Source organism: Choloepus didactylus, chromosome X, assembly GCF_015220235.1.
Source record: "Choloepus didactylus isolate mChoDid1 chromosome X, mChoDid1.pri, whole genome shotgun sequence".
NCBI classification, from domain to species: domain Eukaryota; kingdom Metazoa; phylum Chordata; class Mammalia; order Pilosa; family Megalonychidae; genus Choloepus; species Choloepus didactylus.
The window spans coordinates 111,380,896-111,406,375 of record NC_051334.1 but is presented as its reverse complement, the minus strand read 5'-3'; the positions used below and the strand labels follow the sequence as shown (position 1 = coordinate 111,406,375).

General features: G+C 37.6%; 1 pseudogene; it reads right to left on the bottom strand.

The window, feature by feature from the left end:
• Positions 1 to 24,284: 24,284 nt before the first annotated feature.
• LOC119522300 lies at positions 24,285 to 24,893 on the bottom strand (annotated as a pseudogene).
• Positions 24,894 to 25,480: the final 587 nt, after the last annotated feature.

Here is a 25,480-nt window from a genome sequence, read left to right as displayed (position 1 = left end):
CCTCATACCATAGGAAAAAAATTATGTTCAAGTTGATTAAAGCCCTAAATGTAAAAAAGCAAACTTTAAAACCTTTAGAAAACAGCATGTGTTATGCTTCAGGGTCAGGAGGACACTCTTAAATAAGTCAAAAATATTGAACCATAAAGGAAAAGATTGATAAATATTAGAGAAAATTAAACTATTCAAAAAGGCACCATAAATGAAGGGGGGTGGGGAGCAAATAAGCAAGCCACAGACTTGAAGATATTTGCAGGACATACAACCACCAAGGGATTAGCATCCAAGATATATCTTTTCACAAAAAGCAAAATATAGCTCCTGCACACCCATCAAAAAATGACCAAAAATCTAGTAGAAAGGTGATCATAGAAAATGAACATAAAATTCACAGAATTGGCAATCTAAGTGCTCAGTAAACTTACAAAAAGAGGTTTAACCTAATTAGAAACTAGAAATAGGCAAAATAAAACAAGAGGTTATGTCAAACCAATCAGAGTAGAAAAATTTAAAATTCTGACAATACCAAGTATTGGCGAGGATATGAAATGATGGGAATTCTTACACACACTGTTAGGAGCTCTAAATTGGCACAATTCCTGTAGAGCAATTTTGCAACATTAATAAAGAGAAAAGATATATTTCCTTTGATTCAGCCATTCAAATCCTGGACTTACAGTCCAGAGAAACTCAGACAAATGTATATAAGGATATTTGTGCAATAAAGTCCACTGAATCATTGTCAATAAGACCAAAAATATTTAAAAAAAAAAAAAACTAGCAACAACCTAAATACCCTATCAACTGAAGAATAAATCATGGTCCACTCACACAATGAAGGAGTTAAACTAAAGTAATTAACTACAGCATGTTTTAATCTCATAATATGGGGAAAAAAGAAATTGAATAAAAGTATGTTCAGTGTAACACAATTAATATAAAGTTTGAAAAGTACAAAAAACCTAAATATTATTTATGAACACATATTTTCATATGTAGTAATAACATAAAAGCATGCATGGGGGATGATAAATACAAATTCAGAATGACTGCTATACCGGGGTGTAGTTATTCAGGCAGCTTCAACTGTATCTCCAATTTTTGTAATATTTCATCTTAAGGAAATTATAATAGCAAGTATTTATTATTTATTGCATGTCAGACACTTCTCTAAGCTCTTAACATGTATCAATATATTTAAGCCTCTTAAAATTCTATGAGATATTATTGTGTTAATTTTGCTTTTGAGGAAAATGAAGCACGGAAAGGGTAAGTAACTTATGGAAGGTTACACAGCAGGGAACTTTCCTGGGTGACAGAACTGAGATTCACCCAGAGAGCTTCCCTGGAGCCTGGGCTCTTAACCACCAGACTACACAGCCCTTCTAGACCACAAATATTGGAAAATGCTAATACTGATAGAGCCTCTCTTAGTTTCCAGCTAATGACAAAACCACACGATGGGTTTTGCATGGCTTCAGAAGATGAAAGGCTTGATTCCTCCCAGTAGTGCTTTGGTACGCGGTTGGCGGGCAATCCTTGGCTTCTTTCCCAGTAACATGATGAAGCCCTCTCCTTTCTCTTTCCCACTGACTTCCTGTTTCCAGCTCTTTCTCCCTGGCTTTTTATCTTTAAAAGTCTACAGTAATTCGAATTAAGACCATCCCTCGTTCAGCTGGCCACACCGTAACTAAACAGAACATCCTATTTACAATGGGTTCATACCCACAGGAATGCTATTAAGATTAAGAACATGTCTTCCCAGGGTACATAATGTAAACTGCTGTAGAGCTGGAGGGTAAGTACATGGGCTTTTTTATTGGTCTGTAAATATTTTAGTTTGAAGAAAAGTATATAAATACTTTAGAAGCAAGGTTTTATGAGCATAAGACTTCCCAATCATTCAAGCCAGTTTTAACCATTTCCATTTAATAATGAAAACAACTGATTTTTCATCATTCTCTGCCTTTGAAGCATTCTTTATTTTTATCTTCTAAATGTTACTAAGCAGTTTTGTTTTTTTTTAAATAATAGGACTCAGTACTACCATTTGGCTGTTCATGAAGATGAGCCATTCTGCAATTTACGTATTTATATTATCTTCCTACCATGGCATTCAGATTTCTCTACAGGAGTGTACAAATGGTAGCAGTGAGGGGACTTCCGTGCTTAGTGAATGATAAACGTATCCAATAATGGAGAAAACAAAAGAAAGAAATTGCAGATAGATTTAATTGTAATAAACATTTGCTTTCCCTATACCAGTGGCTAATTCAGGGTACTCATGGGTTCCCTTAAAAACAGATGAGATATTAATTCCATCTGATTTACATCAGATCTTTGTGGAGATAAACAACTGAAGCTTTGTATAGTTGATAGGAGTCTGCATCTTAAAGTGGGGAACTGACCTGGGCGGGAAAGATTTTTCATCAAATCAGCTGATCCCTGGAGGCAAGAGGAAAGGAACAAGGCTAAAACTGAGCAACAGCTTCTTTATTCTCGTTTTGCAGTGGTGTGTGGTGGTGTGTGCTGCTGGAACTGACCAGGGGGCAAAAGTCATGAATAAATCATTTGTTTTTGTATCCCCCTCCACCTTCTGCCATTGGTTTTCTCCCCGGAAGCCATGTTTGTCTTCCATTCTTAAAGAACTTTTAAAGAGATCTAAGGAATGTGGTTTTATTCTCGATCCAAAAGATGAACCCATGGACTCTGAGTTCTAACCTCAAAATCCAAAAGATAAAGCACCAGGTAGAGAAAAAGGAGCAATAGGCCCAGGCGAGGGTCGATGAGGCCCTAATATTTTATTCATACCCCACCTCCACCCCCAGTTTGGACATGGTGCGTCTGTGTGATTTTGACCTTTAATTCTATTGTATCTGACTGGATAAAGACTGCATGGGAAATGGGATTAATGAAAATCAAACAAGAGATGATGCAGCTCTTATTTCTAAATCGAAAAGGAGCCAAGGGTCTGAATATAAAGATACCTGTGATACTTTTGCTTCCTACCACAAAGAAGAAAAGCATTTCCCTAAATTTTCAATTACCTGAGCCTTGTGTTTTTTGAGAGTAAAATGAATGGGATATGCTTTTGATAAGTGTCATAGCACCTAGGGCAAATCAAACATCATTCTTTTGATGGCTTACATGTAGATGCAATTCAGGTTATATTATTATTTATAGAAAAAAATGCTTGCTTCTCTTTCCCATGTAAAGTGTGAGTAAAAGCAATTTTAGAAAGCTTTATTATTTTATACATATGTTAAATCACATCTAAGTAAAAATATGGAAACTACTATGCAAATGAACTAAAGGTAAAGCCCCTAGACCCCTCTTCTCACCAAATTGCCACTCCAAATCCACCCCTTGGCATGTCTAGCATATTTTATACTCAGAGTGGGTCATATTGTAAACCACCTTCCTCTGTACCAAAAAGTTATTTTCAGTAATAATCATGAAATAGAACAAATACATTTCTTGTATGAACCAAAATTTGTTCTCATCAAACTAAAATATTAGAATTTACTTTTTAACATTCTTTCACTGTTTATAATTTTAAAGAAGCTTGGTCACATAGAAAGAAAAGTTATAGTAACTCCTGTTTCTTCCTCTTTATAATTTCTCTGCCATCATTGTTCATTGCAAATCTACTGTTTAAACGCAGGAATGTATTAAGTTCTATGGGGAATGAGACAGGGACTGTTTGACATAAATTCAAATAATTCTGGACTGTCCTGTCATAGCTGAGTCCCCAAGTATGGGGACTGGATCAGCCGTTCTACAAATTAACTCTCATGCAGAATGCAATGTCTAACAAATGGTAAGTAATGATAAATATCAACAGTATTGCGATAGTTGAATTGTGCCCTTGAAAAAGATCCCCGGTACCTCTTAATGTGACCTGATTCAGAAATAGGAGCTGTGCAGATGTAATCAAGTTAAAACAAGATTATATTAGATTAGGGTGAAACCTAAATCCAGTATGACTAGTGTCCCTAGAAGGAGAGAGGACATGCAGAGATGCAAACACACACAGAGAATGTCATGTCACCGTGGAGGCAGAGATTGGAGTGAGAAAGCTGCAAGCCAAGGAGCATCAGAGCTTGCGACAATCAGGAGAAGCCAGGAAGGGGCAAGGAAGGCTCTTCATCTAGAGCCTTTGAGGGAGGATGCACCACCCCGGTTTCTGACTTCCAGCCTCCAGAAGTGTGAGGGCAAATATCTGTTGTTTTAAGCTACCTAGTTTGTGGTTATTTGTTATGTTGTGGTTATTTGTTATTCAGCAGACCATCAAAAGGTTTTTTGCAGAGAGAAGTTTGTAACACTAACATTGTTTGGAATTGCTGCCAAGGGTGATACATTTTTATAAAAAGAGTCAGTTTTGGGTCAGTTTTATTATTGTTTTTAAATTCTCTACAGCCAGTGTACCTCCTTATGGTGAACACCAGGGGTGAACTGATCCCATCTCCCCATCCTTGTTAGCCACTGGCCCATCCTATTTAGAACTTCTGGAGCCAGGTCAACTTTCCTGAAGGGCAGAAAGCTGCACAATGGTTGTCCTTTGAAACTTTTCCTAAGCAGCCATCTCTTCACTCTGGCTTCCACACTTATTCTCTTTTTTCACTCCCAACTTTCTAACACAAATGCCTGAAACTGGAATTGCCTGCCTTGTGGGGGCAGAGACATCTCAAATTGATCCTTTTTAGGTGAAGGGATAGAAACTGTATTGTTTGCACCAAGCAAGGCTATGAGATGAACCTATAAAAATCACACAATTATGTGTGAGAATTGCTGCCCTCAAAAATAAGTGGCCAGAAGTGACTCCTGATTAAAGAACAGTCTCTCTCCAGCAATGGCTAGATAAAGTTGTTAACAAGTTTGATGATGTAAAGCAGATACAAATAGTGCTATATGGGAAATGGACCCGCATTTATTAAGCAACTTACTGTATCCTTGAACTCTACTTACTTTTCTCCTTTTTTTCCTTATAGACATCATTTCTATTCTCTTACACATGTTTTGAAGATTAGAAGAGGGAATTTTTATACAGAGCTGGAGTGAGCAGTAAGCAGAATTAGCTTTTGTAAAATGTGCTAGGCACTGAGCAACTTGCTTCAAATACATTTCATAAAAGATTTGCAAAATACACACTATTATTCTTAGAGTACAGAGGATGAAACTTAGTTCAAACTTTATGATTCTCAGCTAACAGTACTGTTCCGGTTTGCTAATGCTGCCATTACGCAAAATACCAGAAATGGATTGGCTTTTATAAAGGGGGTTCATTTGGTTATAAATTTAGAGTCTGAAGTCCATGAACATGTCCAAATTAAGACATCAACATGAGTATACCTTCATGAAGGAAGGCCAATGGCGTCCAGAAACCTCTGATAGCTGGGAAAGCATGTAGCTGGCATCTCCTGATTCTGGGTTATTTTCCATCTCCTCTCTCAGCTCCTGTGCATTCTTTAAAACATTGCTCTTGGGGCATTTTGTCCTCTCTTAGCTTTTCTGGAGCAAACACTGGGCTAGCATCTCCAAAGTGTCAGCAAAAGTCTGCTTTCAGCGGCCATCTCCAAAAGTCTCTCTTAGCTGCTCTGAGGTCTTTCTGTTAGTCAGCAATTTTATAGGACTCCTGTAATTAAATCAAGATCCACCCTGAATGGGTGGGGTCCATATCTCCATGGGAATAATTTAATCAAATGTTTCACCCACAGTTGAGTGAGTCACATCTCATGGAAACAACCTAATCCAGAGATTCCAACTAATCAACACTAATACGTCTGCCCCAACAAGATTTCATTAAAAAACAAGTCATTTGGGTGACATAACACATCCAAACTGGCACAAGTACTATATAGTAAGCTAGTGAGATTCAAACACAAGACTGGCTATATCCTCCCATAAAATCTGTCTAATGTATTACAATATGCTTTTTCCTGTAGAAATAAGCACTGGCTCAGGGCACCAAAAATAAATCAGGCTAGATCTAATGAAAGTCCAGTTCAGATTCTAAAATAAATTTAATGAATCCTGTCTCCTGGTTCTAAGAATTGGTGTTTTTGGGAAAATTTGATCCATGCTGGCTGCATACAATGCTGTTTCTATCATAGCCTGTAATTGGAATGGAACAATACAGACATGTTTAGAAGAAAAGAATTGATGTTGACAAACTGACTGTAACCCATACAGGTATTACAAATGTGCCGCAGTTTGATTCCCCCAGAAGCAAACCCTGACTGGAGGATCCTGGTGCAAGCAGTTTATTTGGGAGATGATCCAGGAACTGGTAGGATAGTGGGGAAGTGATGTAGGAATGGGTAAGGAGCATCTTGAAAAGGCCATTATGATATTCTCTCTGTCTGGTGGTTGGTGGCTGATGTGGTATATAGAAAAGATCAGTGAATCCCATGATTATGTACCAGTGGTTGTACTTTCATCATAAAGTGGATCCATTCATCCAAGATAACTTTATACATCATCCCATGATAATGAACCAGCACTCTGTGAGCTCTCAGAAAGTAGTGCTGGATGAAGCACCCTAGAGAGGAAAGTTGAACCTATACCCAGAATATGTATCAATCCAAATAAGTATGAATTATTGCCTCTACAGGTTGGCAAGGATGCAATGTGATAAATTCCACCCACAGAGGACAACTGCCACTGAATTTCCCACTGATGCCAGTGCTGTTTCACTCCTTACTGCTTTAGAGAAGGGAATGCCCTCTGGAATCTCCCAATGAATATAGGCAGCTGGTGGGTTCTCTGGTTCTTTGTAATATTTACTCTAGCATGACCAGCTCTCTGAGCCTTTTGGCCCTTCCCTCAATATTCTGCCAGGGAAATTCTCATCTCTCCACTTTATGTATTGTTTGCCATTCTTCTCCCCAAGCTGCAAGGACACATTCCAGCAGTATATTAGCACCAACTACAGGTGTCCTTGCCAGGATGCTAAATCCTTATTCCTGGAAGAGTATCCCCATGCCAATAAAGTCTCCCTTTCCAGTCTTACATACCATCCCTCACCTCGGTCTAGCATCCTCAAGATCCATTCCCAGGCATGTTCTTCTGGTTCCCACTTGTACATTTTTGCCAGATCCTGTAGCTCTTTTAGTAAATAATCACTTTTCTTCCATAGCAGACCATGCTGCTGTGTGACCCTGGTTATTAGTTTAGACAGAACCAGGGGAAGTAGGAGCAGATCTTTAGGAGGACTGGCATCACCCTGGGAGTCATGTGCTTAAGGTGAAGGCTTTACATGGTCTTCAGGCAGGGGAAGACTCTTATTTTCCAGCAAGGAGGAGTGTGCGACTTTTTCCCAGCCACAGAGTTCAGAGCAGACTGGGATTCAAGGTTCTCAAGCACAGCCTCCAGATCTCAGTTCTCAAGACCCCAATCCTTCTTCAAGATTCTCAATTTACTGTGGAAAGCTCTGAATTGAGCCTTCTGTGTAATGCTGCTATACTTACCATCAGATTCTAGCCTGGTATTTTCAGCACAAGCTACCCTCCCTTTGCAGGAGGTGAGGATACCTTTAAACACTGCCAGAGAGACTTTCTGGATTTCACCCTGCCTTGAAATGATAGCTGACTGACCCAAGGCTTCCTGCATCATTCATGTAAACTTAGCAAAAAAATCAACTAATTCCCACAATCTGTATAATTATCATTGTTGCTTATCTCTCAAAATGTTAGAGTATTCAAAAGTCAGCATATCAAGAACATTAACCAGTTTCATTCCTTTACCCCATAATGTCAATACCCCTTTTCAGCACAAAGAAGTTAGAATGGTCATTGGCCAGATAACCCTGAAGATTGAGAGAATGATTAAATGAGAGGGAGGAGTTATAACTGAGAAGTTAGGATTTAACAAATGATTTTGACTACTGACTCATTATATAGATATTTCTTTTTAGTTTCTAGTGTATTAGAATAGCCAGAAGGAAATACCTGATAACCGCTGAACTGTAATCCAGTAGCCGTAATCTTTGATAATGATCATATAACTATATAGCTTTCATCTTGTGACCATGTGAATGAAAAAACCTTGTGACTGACAACCCCTTTATCCAGTGTATGGGTAGATGAGTAATAAAATAAAGACATACCATGAAACAAAACGTCAATGCATCCCAGTGAATGTGTTTCCCATTCCACAGGTGAAGTCTTAGTAATGGTGACGCTATGCACACTAGAAGTTATCACTACCCAACTTTGAGTACTAATTGCCTTTTTAATTAGAGAAGTTGTAGAAATACAGAAATAAAATGCACAAAATACAGAGTTCCCACATTTTGCATTAGTGTAGTACCAACTATCTTGATTTGGGTTCTTCCAGACGCAACTCTGCAATGAGGATTGGGATGCAAGTAACTTACTTTGGAAATGATCTCAGGAAACATTGGTACAGGAGTGAAAAATGAAGAGGAAAGGAAGGCAGCCAACAAGGTAGGCATTACTGACTTAGTCTGCCAGGGCCGCTATGACAAGTAGCACACAATGGGTTGGCTTAAAGCACAGGAATTCATTGTCACATGATTTTGGATGCTAGAAGTCCAAAATCAAGTTCTCAACAGGCCACACTTTCTCCTGGAGTCTGTAGCATTCTGGAGCTGTCTTGCTGCAACCCCTGGGGTTCCTTGGCTTGCATCTTAGCCTCTGTCACATGGTGATCTGCCGCATTCTCTGGCTTCTACTGACTTCTGGTTTGTGCTTGTCCTGCTCAGTCATCTGTGTCTCTATCTAGATTTCCCCTCCTTAAAAAGACCCCATATGTATTAAGACCTACCCTGATCCCATTTGACATTGTCTAAATAGGATCATCAAAGATCCTATACACAAATGAGCCTACACCTTAACAAACAATAACATCTCCAAGGGTCCTTGTTTATAAATGAGTTCACACTCACAGGACTGGGGTTAGGATTTCAACATGTCTTTTGTGGGTGACATGATTCAGTTCCAAACAGTTATCAAGGAAGTTCCCACCATGCAATTTAGTTCCTTCCAGTGCAGATTATAAACCTCAGAAGTATTCTGAGAAACTAGGGAGCTGGGATTTCATTCAACAACCCGCTCTGGGCACTGGTTGATGCTTCTGGGGCTGGGGAGAGGGAGAGCATTAATTTTGCAGCATTTCTGCCCTGCCCCAGGGTGAGGCAGAGCAGAAATGCAGAAAGATGCTGGCAGTTGAGAGTGTGGCCATTTGCATTGAAGAGGTAAACCCAGAGGAGACAGGAGTGTGACAGTGACAGCATCTTCCCCTCTGTGTAACAGAGTTTTCGAAGGACCTGACTGTTTCAAGGAACTGCTGGTCCCCTAGGAGGCCGATGTGTATATATTTCTTATTTTATATTTTAAAAATTATTTATTTTAATTTTGATAGTAACTATAATCACATGGTTCAAATACAAATATTAAATATTAAAAATGGGGACAAAGAGAAATGTCTCCTCCCACTATTTCTCTCCCCAAATACCTGTTTACTTATTTTCTACCTCTTACAGTTAAACTCGGGAAGTTTCATATATATCAATGTTATAAATATATATTTACCTCCCTCCTCCCTTTTTACACAAGTTAGCATACTATATACATTACTCTATCATTTTTTTCTACCCAATGATATCTTGGGGATCTTTCCACATCAGTACATCAGTGTATTAGCTGCACAGTATTCCAACATATCGATAAACCTGAAAGGATTTACTGAGTTTACTAAGACTGGCTATTTAAATAGTATTCCATCTTTTGTTATTGCAAAAATTCTCCAGTGAATAAGCTTAAAGATGGTCTCTCCACATTTGTGAGTAAATATCTATAAATAAATTTCTAGAAGTGGATTGCTGTGTAAAGGATATATGTATTTTAATTTTGCTTTAAAAATTGCCAAATTATGCTTCTAAGAGTTTTAAGGAATTAAAGTGATACAAAAGTTTTAATGAATTTTCTATTTTTCTCTCCTTTGTAGGGAAATCTTAACTTACTGAAGTTGGTGAGACCAGTGAGGTAATACTTTTAGAAAACACCCTTAGTATGTAAAATACTCAGTGACATTTTTATGCCAAAGAACTGTCCAAAGCAAATATTAAAATACTTTAGTTGCTGCTGTGCATATATAATTGGTAGGATCTTCAGAAGAAACAATTCTATTTTTAGAGGATGAATATGAAAAAATTTAATAGCATTTTCTTAAAACAAAGGAAGCCTATTTTGGCATGCCCATTCTGACAAATCATGTAATAATTTTGTTGGTGAAAATCATCTGGCTGAATCATCACATTTCGAACAACACCAGAAGTAAATACTGCAATTGCTCACAATTCTGAAGAAAGCCTGTTTCTTGATGAGTTCGAGTTTAACAACAACAAAAAAGATTCAGCTGCTATTTTGTTGTTGCCAAAGAATTATTTTCCATTAAGTTAGGCATTCCGGAGTTTTTCCACAACGACACTGTTGACATCATTCTCAGAATTCATCAAAAAGCATGCGGCAAAAGACAACTTTAACTGCACTTGCTTTGATTTAGACAAGTCACCCTCACTCTCCTCTTCTATTGGAAAAAGGAAATTAATTTCTTACACTTTCCTCAGGCTGAAAAGATAGTCTATAGCACTCACACCAAAACTCTTCTTTTCCCACCTGCAAGATTGATTAATCTATAGCATAAAAAAATGTAAATCTTTGGGGATCTTGTCACTTTTATGGTCTAGAGAAGATGAATCAAGCAGGATTTCAATATGGCTTGGCCCTCTGGCCCCAAAATAATATAGCCATGTCACTAGGGGAAAGTCTGCGGCAACTCGCTGTGCTGTAATAGTTTACAGATTCATAAAAAGTATTGATCAAGCTTCGTCTCCCGTAGTTCTAAATAGAGTATTAAAGGATTTTATCTTCTAGACTACAGCCCAATAATGCTAAGCATGGCAATGAATAAGCACATGAAAATCAACTACAACCAACAAACACAAAAACATCTGGCTTTGTGTTTAACTCAACTATCATCAAGTTAATGGTGCAGTCATGTAAAGCTTCTCCTTTTAATTAAATAATTAGCCCTTTTCTGATGGACAGCTTTATGCTTGGCCACACGGGCTGTTTGTAGATGCAGTGCTGGCAGACATTCCATGGCAGAATAATTGTCCAGCTTCAACAAGATTTCAGAAGCATCCACCCACTTCCTTTCTGGTTATGATCCCCTATCCATTTTCATAAATTTTTGCTGGTGCATTGAGTTATTAGAATATTAATAACATCAGCATGACAATGATGCTGAAAATTTGACCTGATTCTAATTCTCAAGTTCAAGTATTTGAAAATTATGGACTCTTATTTTCTGAAATAGGCTTTCAAACAAATCACAGTAACATTTAATTTTCATTTATTTTTCTGAAACTGGATTTTTCCCCATAAGTAATGCAGTTTAAGTTTTACCATTGACCCCAAAGTTCATAGCATCAGTAAGATTTTATTTTTTCTTTGCCAACTGCTCTTTTATTTTTAGATGTTTGCATAGATTTTTTTTTGTTTTTTTTGGATAATAAGAGATCCAGATCAGAATGCTAAAAGTCTGTCACCACTCTGTGACAAGAAAACTTTAGTTATATGAAGGAGAAATATTTGAGATCAAATCATATTTGTACTATTGTCAATGTATATAAATTCTGTATATAAATTTACAGTGTGTACAGTTGTAAAAATCCAGAAGTCTCTTTCTTTCGATATGGAAGAGAATATATAAATATATCAGCTACTTGCATACATAACCCCTAACACCCATTTACAAAGCTTATTCCTAACATCAAAACCATCCCATAAAGAAGAGAGACTTATTTTTTTCCTTTGGGGTGGGGGGAGGCTCATGAATACAGAAGATCTGAGGTACCTGGAATTCTCTAGAAAAGGCACATCTGAAATTCACTAGAAAAGACACATTGTTTTGTCAGTCAAAGATCTAAAACCTAACTGCTAAAAATGCTATTTGATTTTTGCAGCACTTACTATTCAGTGGTGGTTAATGGGTATATAAAAGTTTCTCAGATTAAGTGGGGAAAACAACTAATCTTCAATAGTAATGAATTTCTTTAAAAAGCTTCCAACAGAGCAGTGGGGCAGTTAGTGACAGCTTAGTTACCTCCTTGGATGAAAAAGATGTTATTTTTCTCAATAATCATTTTAAGGTAGCTTCAGGTTATGCTTCTTGTTTTACTGTTGATGAAACCAAGCCTCTTCCGGGATCGAAGTGAAAGAAGAATTTCTAACCACATTGAGCTTATATCTTATCTTTTATCTTAAAGAAAAAAAACTTTCCATCTGGTAACACACATTTTTTAAATGGAAAACTATTATCACTTCAGGAAATAAACCTTTCCTTCTCAAAGAAACACTACAAACCTTAAGTGAACAATGAATTAAAAATACACTAAATTTCAGTAGTAAAAAAGTTACCCTAAAAATGCTCGAACAATACAATGACATGGTATATAATTTTGAGATTCCAGTAGAAAAAATTCACTATCTCATATAAAGCTTTCCTATTTTCAGTGATACTGAATCTACATATTACATGATGGAGTATTCTTGAAATGAAAGCTCATGAGTTGTAGTTCGTACACATACATTTTGTAAAAGTAGACATATAACACCTCTGGATTGTTTCCTCTTCTTTAAAATGTGATGTTAAGGTAAAGGTTTTCCAAGGTTCCTCTAATTCTATAACTACTACTCTGTCTTCAAAAGGACATTTGCCATTACTGCTTTGTGGTAAGAGACCTGTCATTTGGATATGCCATATAGAGCAGCTCTGTTCCTACTTCCCTTTGGGCCTTTGGCAAATCTCGTCAGGTTTAGGTCAGGCTGCTAGTTCCATAGGGGAATCCATGGTACACTGGAAACCTGCCGTCCCGAGGTTCTGCGTTTCCCTGCTTCAGGAAGACATCAGTCCAAAGCACAAGCGTATAGAAATCCAGGGCCCCAGTGATGCATTCTCAATCCAGGCCCGACTTTCCTATACTTGTCCCGTGACTGGACAGTTAACCCTCCTGGAGGGGAGCTGGGATAGTAGGCATGTAACTCCCTAGATGCTCACGGAGTCTCCCAGCTTCTTTTAAAATGTCGTCATTAGCAGTGCACAGAAATAAGTGCCAACCAATTGATGTCAAGGCTTCTAGAACATGTCAGGCCCCAGTGGGCAGAGACGCCAAAAATGAAAAGCGGTTCACTGCCTCCAGGACATGCTATGAAATGACAGTAGAAACTGTGCTAACGGATGAGGAGACATCAACTTCTTTCAATTAGCCATTCATTTTGTTTTATTCTACCTGCTTGGGTAAAATTTCTCTGACATAAACAATTAAGAATTGTTTAGTTACTGTATTCAGTTACTAATTTTATTACTTAGTTTTCTGAGAAGTATAGACATCATTACATGGGTTAGAAGACACCTCCAATACAACAGATTTGGATTTCCTTGGAAGATTCTTAAGGATGGATAGTTACTTTTGTTTCATTCATCACAGCACGCCATGACTAGTACGTGCTAAACCATCTAGGGAAATGTGCAATACTCTGTGTCATTGCTCCCAATAGCCAAAGTGGAAGCAAGAAGAGACATATTCTGTATGGTATTCATGTGTCTTTTTGGTGATTACTATGATTGAATAGTAATTTTAATGGAATGATTGACTTACTACTTATTTCCAGTGTATTTCCTTTTTATAATTGGCCAAGGTCACTGTGCTGGTTTGAAGCTGTTCTGTACCCCAGAAAAGTCCACGTTCTTTTAATCCGTTCCTATGGGTATGGACCTATTGTGGATGGGATATTTTAAACAGGGTGTTTCAATTGAGATGTGACCCACCCATTTCAAGGCGGGTCTTAATCCTTTACTGGAGTCCTTTATGACAGGATAAAGGACACAGAAAGAGAGAGAGAGAGAGCTCAGAGAGAAATGCCCAGAGAAATTTGGAGAGAAAAGCCACTGGAACCGGAGCCGAAAGCTATGAAACCCCGAAGAGCAGGACTAGCAGACATCAGCCATGTGCCTTTCCATGTGACAAAGGTGTCCCAGATCCCAACAGCCTGTCTTCAGAGTCCAGGTATCATCCTGTTGATGCCTTAAGTTGGACACTCTCATGGCCTAAGAACTGTAAATTTGTAAACTAATAAATCCCCATTGTAAAAGCCAACCGATTTCTGGTATATTGCATTGTGCAAGCTTTAGCAACCAAAACAGTCATATTGCTACAGATAATCACCACCTGACCTGTAGATCTTTCTTTTTTATATCTGAATGGATCATCCTTTCGTTGCTTAGATAAGGAAATAGAGAAAACACTAAGATTTTACTGTTAATTTTTTTTCTTTGCCTCAGAAAATCATTATGTGGTAGATCCAACAAATAAAAAATGGCAAAACATCAATAAAAATATAAGAAAAATAAACTTCAAATAATCATCTAAATAAAATTACAAATTTTACAGAATTTTAAATTCTATTTTACAATCATAACAAAATAACAATGTAAGACAAATTTATTTAGAGTACAGAATATACCACACTGAGAATAGAGGGTTTTTTTTTGTTTGTTTTTTGTTGTTTTTTTTTTTTTTTCAGCATATCAAATATTTTCTTCCCTTCTAAAAAGTGGAAAAAAATACCAACTCAGAAGAGGTGCATTGGGCAAATTGGAATGTAAATAGTTAAACTTATTTCACCTTACATATTCGGAAGAAAAATATCTGCAAAAGGTTGAAGAATGATCAATACCATTCAATAGATTGTCAAAATCTTGAGGCATTTGTTCCGACACTTTATATACATGCCAACCTTTGTCAGTTGGCAAACTTTTGTCAATAAATAGATTGCAATGAAAAAAAAAGGGAGTGAGACTAAACACTTGGTTTATTTTATTTGTTCCATCTTCCTCCTTCACTTGAATTTTACTTTACTGTTTCATGACACTACATAGGGATTATATAAACTAGTTCTGAGTATATGGCTATTTGATACAGGCATAGATCATTTTAAAAAACAATGGAAAATACTAAGCTTTGCTTGAATTTTTGTTTTCTTTATATATCTTCTTACACTAACCATTTACTTTCTTTCCCTCTCCAAAACAAAGAGCTTAATTGCATTGAGGAAGCTTATAAGAGAAATAGGAGAAATAAGTTTTTTTTTTCTTTGGAAATGGCCTCATGACTCTCATTTAAAATTAATAGCATAAAAGAATTTAGCTTCTTATAGAAACTAAACATGCACTCCTATATTTTTAGGGTGAGTTGTGGATTTCCTACCACTCAGAAAAAAATATTCTACTTCTCTTAAGACATAAAACTGTTTTGCAGGGCAAGCCTGGGCTCTGACAATACCTGTAGAATTTAGTAGAATGTCAAGAAAATGGGTATCTGATCAACTCCTTTGTGTACTTCTTGAATGCCTACTCTGTGCTGTGTTAATTTTTATGAAATCTCTATAAGACAATCAGTAGAGGTTGAAATTTCAAAGCACAAAGCTAAAGCTTTATCTAATTTCACTTTTCCACTACACCATGGGGTTTCCTAAATAAGGAATCCTCACGCATGAGAGGTTTGGGGCAAAATACCACACACACAGACCCCAACCAGAAAAGGCCTCTTTCAGACACCTTTGTTCCAGGGGCTCTACTTATGTGCCTGTCTTCTCTGAGAACCTGTATCTCTAATGTAATGATGGCTGGGCTCCCAGAGGTCAGATAGCACTATGTTGCAAGAAACATTTGCTTGAAATTTTATAATAAATGAAAAGAAATAGGTTTTAGAAATTCAGCTCACACTATGAACTGTAGAATTTACTGTCTAGCTAAACTAGGCATAATAGCAGAGCCAGAACTCGGAAGGCAAGTAAGATGTCCCCAGAACATGGGGATGGGTTATAAATATGTAGCTGTGGAGACACAGAAAAACCTTATTTATTATCCACAAGTGTATCTATCATTCATGACTAGGAGTAATTGGTGAAAGATGTTGCTGGACTTAATGTTATTAATCTATCTGGAATAAAGGGTGAGTCAGTACAAGAAATAAATATGACAAATTCGGGGGAGTGGGGAGATGTAGAAACAAAATATGGGGGAGGGGGTAGAGACACGGTACAAAAATTTACATCCAAGTCTTCAATAATGGCCCAGGAAAAAGGACATCCTGATAAACCCACGCAAGTGATTCAGGTTACTTATCAGGTTGGTGTCCTTTTGTTGCAAATGTCTAGTCGACTCTCACATCATGGTATATCCTAGTGCTTTGAGAGTTAGTTTGTAAATAAACCTCTGTAGTTACTAAACAACTCTCTGAAAATAATGAATCACCTAGTATATGCTTTCCTAGCTTTCTGTAATACTATGGGCAGCTCTATTCTTATTGTAAGTAAATACAGTTAACATTCTGGTTTTTACAAGCATATTTCTTATCAACTCTGGATGCACTAAACAAAATAAAATTTCTGGGTACAAGCTGTGAGGTCATTTCATCATTTCAAATAATGACATTCTGAGAGACTCTGTCTGATTTTATGTATTAGGAAATTAGAGAGAGCAAGTGAGAGTGAGAAAGAGAGCAAGAGAGATTGCTTTTTGACCAACATCCTTCTTCCTCATGTAAAATCTGTGTCTCTCTGATGCTCAAACTGTTCCTCTGTCTACTCCTTCTCATCACTGTCTTCTACTGATCTTCCAGACACTTGGTATTTAGGTCATGGCCATCTTTTTAACCATACATTCTGCCAAATGTTCCTTGGATAACAGCTAGGCAAAACTAATGATGCAGGCTCAGACTAAGTTTCAGAGAAACTTTACTAAAAAATGGAACCAAACAGTTCAGCATTTAAGGCAGAGATGCAGGGAAGTAGATCTGGTCACATGATGTAGAGTGAGAAACTTGCTAGGTTAAAGGAGACATCTCTGGGCTTTCCGGGTTTTAGTTTGCTAGACTGGAAGAAATAACACTCTTAATTTGTTCTGCCACAAAGAGCAATGCAGACTTTAGTGTCATATTTCCAGCTATGTCGATGTTCCTATAGCAGGTATGGCTTACCAATACATCCCATCTACAGCCATTTCCTTTGCAAATTGAAACAACAAAATATATGATCTGAGAGTCTCCTGTTGCCAATGTTTTCTCTTCCTCGGTCTCTGCCAGAAGGCTACATCCAAATATCTGAGTGAATTTGGGGTTCTTCTGCAGTTGCAGCCTGAGTTATAAAGAATGAAGCTCCATCAACCCTTCAAGGTTGAATTAACTCAACCCTAAGACCCTATATCCCAATTTCCCAATTTTTCAAAGGTTAATAAAGTACACAAGAATGTTGAGGTACCAAGTAAACACATAACCACTGAGAATTCAATAGAAATTCATTTATTCCAAGCTAGTAAACTCAATATATTACAATTTAGTCCACATCACTATTGTCAGTCATCCTCTCTGAAGAACCCAGACTGCATAAGTGGTAAAAAAAACTCTGAGGTTCATCTTATTAAAATGCCAATAAATCTGGGTCAATTATCCAAAATCTCATAACCTGAGAGATACTATAACTTTAGAATCTCCGCTAACTACTAGATTAGGATTGCCTTTCTGTGCGTATTATCCTCATCTGTTTCATGTTGTTCATTGAATAATAGGTATCTAATCATATTTGTTTTTAGTGTCACTCATTAGCCTATGTGACCTGATGATCTAGGTCAGTCCAAATTAGCTTAGTTACTGCTCTTTATCCAAGGGACATAGTGATTGTTTAGTGTTCTCAATCTCTCTGTCTGAAGTACTCTAAATGTGAAACATAAGGTCCCACATCTTAATCATTTGTATTCCTACAGCCTCTATTTCCATTAGTATTTTCTATTCCAAAATCTGAAACTTCAGGCTATGAAGCTTTCCCCCAAAGTGTGCTCTACAAATGCCTATGCCATAATGTCACTTTAGTGGAAAGACTTTATATACCACTCTGATCTCCCTGAATTCTGACAGAGAGAGAAAAATACCCTCTAGGCTTAGTGTTCCCTTTTCCATTTTCCTCCATTACTTTGAGAGTCTATATTCTATGGTTACTCTTTTGATAATATCCCAACTCTCAAAAATAGAACCAGATTGGAGCAATTTGAGATGAAAACCACGATCAACCACCTTTGCTATGCAACTATTTTTTATCTGGCCAATTGCTGTTCACCTTTTTGGTACATTTGTTGTTTGTGGCAGGCAGAATTGTAAGACAGCCCGCAAGACTCCCGGCTCCAGTTATTCAATGGTGCTGCTGTGAAGGAATTTAACAGATGTAATTAAGCTCCAAAATCAGTTGGCTATCAGTTGATAAGAAGATTATCTGGTTGGGTCTGATCCAACTACACTAGCCCTTAAAGTTGGGTTCAGAAGGAGTGGGGGGGGGAGAGAGAGAGAGAGAGAGAGAGAGAGAAAGAGAGAAGAAGCCTTATGGCTCTTATAATGATTTTCAAGGATTTTCTTTAAAGACAGGAAAAATTATGATCTTGTCCATTATACATATATAAAGTATAATTTTTTTCATTAATTAAATGTACACTAGCTTCCTCTGAAAGCTTTGGAACAAATCATTACTTTATCATATGTGCCAGTTTGGATATATTATGTCCCCTAGAAAAGCTCTACTCTTTAATGTAATCTTGTGGGGGCAGACTGATTAGTTTATTGATTAGGGTGGAACCTCTGACTGAATTATTTCCATGGAGGTGTGGACCCTACCCATTCAGGGTGGGTCTTGATTAATTCACTGGAGTGTGTAAGAGAGCCAGGATCCAACACAGGCACTAACACTGACACTTGGAGACATTTGAAGATGTGGCCAGAAGGACATTTGGAGATGTTAAGCTAAAAGACGAAGTTCAGAGCTGAACCCAGAGAACGTAAGAGAGGACCCCCAGATGCTTAGAGAGGAATGCCCTGGGGGAAAGAAGCAAGGATGCACAGGAGCTGAGAGAGAGAGAGAGAAGCTTACAGAAACATTTTGGAGCAAGACATTTGGAACACAACCTGTGAGCAAAGGACCAGCAGACACCAGCCACATGCCTTCCCAGCTGACAAAGGTGTTCCGGACCCCAACAACCTTTCTTTAGTGAAGATATCCTCTTGTTGATGCCTTGGTTTGGATACTCCCATGGTCTTAGAACTTTAAATTTGTACCTGAATAAATCCCCTTTATAAAAGCCAATCTATTTCTGGTATTTTGTGAACAGCAGATCTGGCACAGTATACTTACATATAAATACATTTTATAATTTTTAAAAATGCATATATCCTTTCCTAAAATACATATTAACTGTAATTCTGTATTGCATATACAGTTTGGATTGAAATTAGCAATATAGAAAGAGGCTAGTGAAATATCACTTCAGTACATAGTATTGTCTATTGTTGAAATTACTTGATTCAGAATACAAATGTAGAAGAGGGAATATAACTGATTATCAAGAATTAAGACAATAATGAGTTAGTATTCCCTAAATATAACTATTTAAGGCACAAATGTTCTCTGATTAGAAAAAAGTCAAGAAAAATAAATTGTTTTCTCTTCTAGCACATAGAAAGAGTAAATGTGACCTACCAGTGTAACATGGTAGTAGAAATATGGAGGAGAATAGAATGTCATTGGGGCACAACATGTTATCCACTGATTAAGCCTCTTTAAGGACCTATGAACATACAAAGATGACCTACAATGAGCTTGAAAGAAAGAAAATATGTGGATGAAAGCATCATAACCACCTACAAGCATTTGAACAATATACATGAAATGGAATTATATATCATTCTATTCAAGCTACAACTAAAAGTGATAATAGCAATTTACAAAGGGTCATTTTAGCTCAAGCTTATATAAAAGTCCTCAGTAGATCATCTATTCTCTTTGGATTTGGGAGAAGATTAAGAACTTAGTGAGGTACATTCACTTAGTCAAAATAAACCCTGGTCAAATTTAGGTGTTTCCCTTAAAGTTCTTACGGTGTTATCAATTAACCATGCTAAAGATTTTATTTTCTTAATCACCTTCTTTATTAAAAATAATTGGTATTTTATTAGTAACTCTGTTTTGGATATTTTTGGAGACTAGAGCAATTTTTATCAAGTCACCAGGATGTTAATCAGCACAAAACTTAGTAGTTCATTAAATGATATCCTTAAGTCTAAAAAAAGGATAATATATTGGCCCTGCCCTGATTAAGATGGCAGAGTGAGATGCTTCAGGGCACCATCACCCGACAGAATCTTTGAACAACAAGCAAGAACAGGCAGAAACATCTTTCTTAAAGCTCCAGAAAACAGTTAAAGGACTGCAGTAACAAGGTGAGCATCAAATCAAGAAAAAGGTAGGATCTTGTGATGCCTTGGCTGGCCCTTCCCTCATGGGCTCAACATGGAGCCGGCCTGTATTCCCAGGGTTCTGGGAGCAGAGTAACCTTCATACACACACAGGAGCAGGTATGTCTGGCTGTGTGGCTGGTGATGTCCTGAGAGACTCACTATCCTAGAACTTGCCCTGCATGTTGAAGGCAACTCACAGAGTTCTCCTACAGAAAGCTGTGGGAGAGCAGTCAAGTAACTGCCTGGGGCAAGGGATTGCTGGCCAAAGGACACACAGTGCAGCACATGAGACCATGAGGAAGATGTTTCCTAAGGAAGAGGGGACATTTGGAACTGTGTGAACAGAGGAATTCCTAGGGCAAAAAGTGCATGCCCCAGACAAGATGCATGGGCAAAAAGGACCACGGAGGCCTCTACCTTTTGGGCTGGAGCTACTCTAAACTCACTGAGTGGATATGCTCTGAAAGAGAGCACTCACACAGTTTAGCTGCAAAGACTGAGAAAAGTAAGTTCTTTTCCTTTTTTCCTTCATTATTATTATTGCTGTTATTGTTATTATTATTGTTATTATTATTATTAATTAGCTCCTGGCATTCAAAGAAAGCTCTGTCATAACACTAGCTGGAAACAAGCTTAAGGAACAGATGTCTGAGTCTAAATTCCAGTAATGACACGTTTAAAATATCGAAATGTCTAGGTTTCAGTGAAAGATTACAAAACAAAGAAACAGGAAGCAATGGCCTAAGCAAATAAGACGGTTAAAGCAATAGAAACTATCAGTGAGGCCATCAGACCTGGACATTCCAGATAAAGACTTTAAAAAATTGGTCCTAAATGTGCTCAAATAGCTAAAAGAAATGGACAAAAAACTAAAGGAAATCAGGGAAATGATAGATGAATATCAATAGAGGGACGGAAATTATGTAAAGGAATGAAACAAAGCTGAAATCCACAGTGAAAGAAATTTAAAATTCTCTAGGGGGTTCAACAGCAGATTGGAACTGGCAGAAGAAAGAATCAGGGTACTTGAAAATAGGAAATTGAAGTCATCCTGTCTGAGGAGTAGAAAGAGGAAAGAATGAATAAACGTGAACAGAGCCTGAGGAACCTGTGGGACACCATCAAATGTACCAATATATGCATTGTGGGAATCCCAGAAAGAGAAGAAAGAGAGAAAGGGGCAGAGAGAATATTCAAAGAAATAATGGCTGAAAACTCTCTAAATTTACACATTCAAGTATACACATTCAAGATGCTCAATGAACTGCAAACAGGATACACCCATATACACCCACACCATGCCATGTTATAAGCAAACTGTTGAATGCCAAAGATGGAGAATTCTGAAAGCTGCAAGAGAGAAGCAACAATATAAGAGAGCCTCAATGAAATTAAGTGCTGATTTCTTGTCTGAAACCATGAAGGCAAGAAGGCAGTGGGAAGACATATTTAAAGTGCTGAAAGCAACAGATTGCCAACCAAGAATTCGATATCTGACAAAACCATCTTTCAAAAATGAGGGTGGGTTTAAGACATTTCAGATAAACAAAAGCTGAGAGGCTTTGTCAACACTAGACTGGCCCTATGAGAAACACTAAAGGACATTCTGCAGAGTGAAAGGAAAGGACATCAGACAACTGACTGAAGCCACACGAAGAGATCGTCAGTAAAGGTGATATGGGTAAATACAAAGACCAGCATTACTGTATTTTTGATTTGTAACTTGACTTTTTACTTCCTATAGGATCTAAAAGGCAAATGAATAAAATGTAATGATAAATCAATGGTTTGGGACTCATAATGCATAAATATGTAATTTTAGACAACAACTACATAAAAGTGTGGGGGATAAAGGGGTAAAGAAACATAGCTTATGTGTGCTATTAAAGTTGGTATCAAAGAAAACAAGATTGCTGTAGATTTAGGATGTTAAATTTAAGCCCCATGGTAACCACAAAGAAAATATCAGAGAATATGTAAACTTGTAAAGACAGAAAGTAGAGTACAAGTCACCAGGGGTGTGGCAATAGGCAATGGGAGTTAATGTAAAATGTGTGTAGGGTTTCTTGTTTGGGGTGAAGAGAAAGTCTTAATATTAGATGGTAGTGAGGGGTACTTTAACATTGTGAATGTGATTAATCCCACAGAATGGTATGCTTGGGAAGAGTTGAGATGGGAAGAATTATGTTGTTATGTATGTTTTTGCAATTTAAAAAAAGAAAGAAAAAAGATATAGTGACAAATGCATTAATGATACTGGATGGGATCTAAGAATGGAAGAGAAAAGGCTGAAAATGACATTATTGGGACATAAGAAAAAAATGTAATATAGAATTTAGGCTTTATATCAATGCTACATTTCTTGAACTTGATAACTGCATTTAAGGTGATTATATACGTGAATATCCCTGTCCATAGGATATACACGGAAGTATTACGTGTTCAAGGAGTATGCTGTGTGCAACCTGCTCTCAGATATTCAGAAGATAGATCGATAGATAAATGATAGATAGATAGATAGATACAGAATGATATGGCTAAGGTGGAAAACTTTTTTAATTGGAAGATCTGGGTATCTGAGGGTGTGGAGTATGTTGGAGTTCTCTGTATGGGGTTTGTATTATTTTTGTGACTACCCTGTAAGTTTGAAATTATTTCAAAATAAAAAGCTTTTTAAAAAGGATATTTCTTTGTTCTATTTCACTGACTAAAAGGTAACAGAATACCTTACTCCTAGTTTAATGCATGCCGTGCTGCCTAAAAATAGATAAGGAAGACATATTTAGGTGCTAAGATCAGGAGGATAGCATTTGGAAGAATTTTTAATTTGTAAAAATGAGCAGTTCTGCAGAGGCCTTTTAAATTCATTACTGGAATACCATTACCATCACAAGGGGCTGCTGTAAATTATTTTTAAAACATTGTTATATATGATTATATTCCTGCTTAATAGTAGTATTTGCCCTGAATGATAAAATGAAGTTACAAAGCACATAATAGAAATCTATTAACCCTAAAGATATGTTATAAGCATAGTTTTAGAAAAAGACATTTGATTAATTCACCCAGCAAATATTTATTTCGGGCAAACTATATTGATGGCCCTGTGCAAGTCTCTAGAAAGATTACAGCTTCAGCCTTCCACGAAATTTCTAACAATGGCTATTTTAGCAATAATAGAAATACTTGACCAAAATTCTTGGAAGGTTACAACAAATTTGAGGTTCAAATTTACCTTGATAAGCGGAGCTATGGATATTCTGAAGTTCAGTTTTTTTTTGTTTTTTTTTTTTTATTTCATTCTTTTTTTTATCTTTAAATCGTTAGACTGCTAATTAATTTGACACTGTATAACTCAGAAAACAATGTGAGGTTTCTAAAAACTTTAGCAAAATATATTTTCCGATGTAAAACAGCTTTCAACACAACAACTGCTTTTAGATCACATCTGAATTTAACATTTAAATCAGTATCACTAGAGCCAGATTAATCCCAAACATCCCTCCATCCCTCCATCCAGGATTTACTGAATTCTACCATATGCCAGGCACTGGTAAAGATGCAAGACTCGTGCACTAGCAAATCACTCAAAATTCCTATAGTTAAATCACTCCCATTTCTTTATATGCATTATAGGTAAAAGGGTTTGCTTTCATCAAATTTCATACTCAATAGCTCTCAGTCCCGACAGAAGCCCTGCCCTTTGCAAACATATTAAGCCAAGTACAAACAGAAGGATGTAATTTTAGACACCAGAACCATATCATGAAAATGAAAGGAAGTGTACACTTCACTGTGTAATTAAGGAAAAAATACCCCCATCAACTGAACTACATTATTTCCTCACAAGAGATACAGCAGAACTTGTGAAGTGAGTACATTTTCTGCTACTTCCTTGGAAGGAACAGGCAATGAAGGTTCAAGGAAAAACCTGAGTTTTAGTCGGTCTCAATTGGCTCCCTGGAGAGCTCACAGGGCTGGCTCTGCCCGGTGAAAGAAAGCACAGGCAACCACACATGCAGAGATTCTGTTCTCGAGCATTAGAATGGTCAGTTGGCTGGTTGTAGGCTATCCACACTGGTTCTCCAACAGCCACATTGCCTTCACATAGTTCTTTTCATCCAGTGTGAAGCAGTGATAAATACCTGCAGGAAGTGTTATCATGTCTCCCTTCTCCAGATCCAGATCCACTTGTCATCTTTATTCCTCACATCAAAATGTCCACTTCCATCCAAAATATATTGAATTTCATCATCCAAGTGTAAATGTTCTTAATAAAACATTTTAATCTTTTCCTCATAATTTGGTAGTTTATCTTTGCATATGGTTATTATGTCCATCCATGGGTAGTTTCTTTCTTTTCAGATCTTTTCTAATTCTGGATCATTCTCATATTTGTCAGCATTCAGTTTCCAGTAAAAGACCCCAGTTGACCCAGCAGCTCCAGGTCGACGGGGCGCCCGGACTCCAGTCGGTGGGGCTTTCTTTGGTCCTCCGGGGACTCGTCCATATACCACGCTTCCACCATCTTCCCGGCCTCGTCCGCTGAAGGCCGCAGGTCCCGGGCAGTGTAGGGCGCAGCCCGCCCTCCAGCTGGAGCAGACTTTCTCCCAACCCCCAGGAGGCGGCTCCACCCACGCAGCTTCACCATCCTGCTGGCGCCTGACTGGCCTGAAGTTCAGTTTGATATAGCACTGGGTTACCGTGGGCAGGTGTCCTATGGATTACATCTTTCTACTCTCTCTGCTTTTTCCCATCACTACTGCTGAGCCCTTAGTTCAGGCCACTATCATCTCTTGTCTATATTAGCGCAACATCCCCTAACTCATTTTGCTGCCTCTAGCCTTGTGCATTTTCCATACTGCAGACAGAATGAGCTTTCTGAAATGTTATTCCCTTGCTTACTACCTCATTCTCCCATTGCTTTTGGAATAAAGTTCAGATTCCTGAAAACTACATGCAAAACTCCCGCTAATGTTTGCAACCTCATATTACTCACCCATTGTATTATATACTCTAGCCAGACTGAGTTATTTTCTGTTCTCCAAACATGCCATACTCTCTCTCACCTCTGGACCTTTGTAGATATTTTTGCCTCTGACAAAAAGTCCCTTC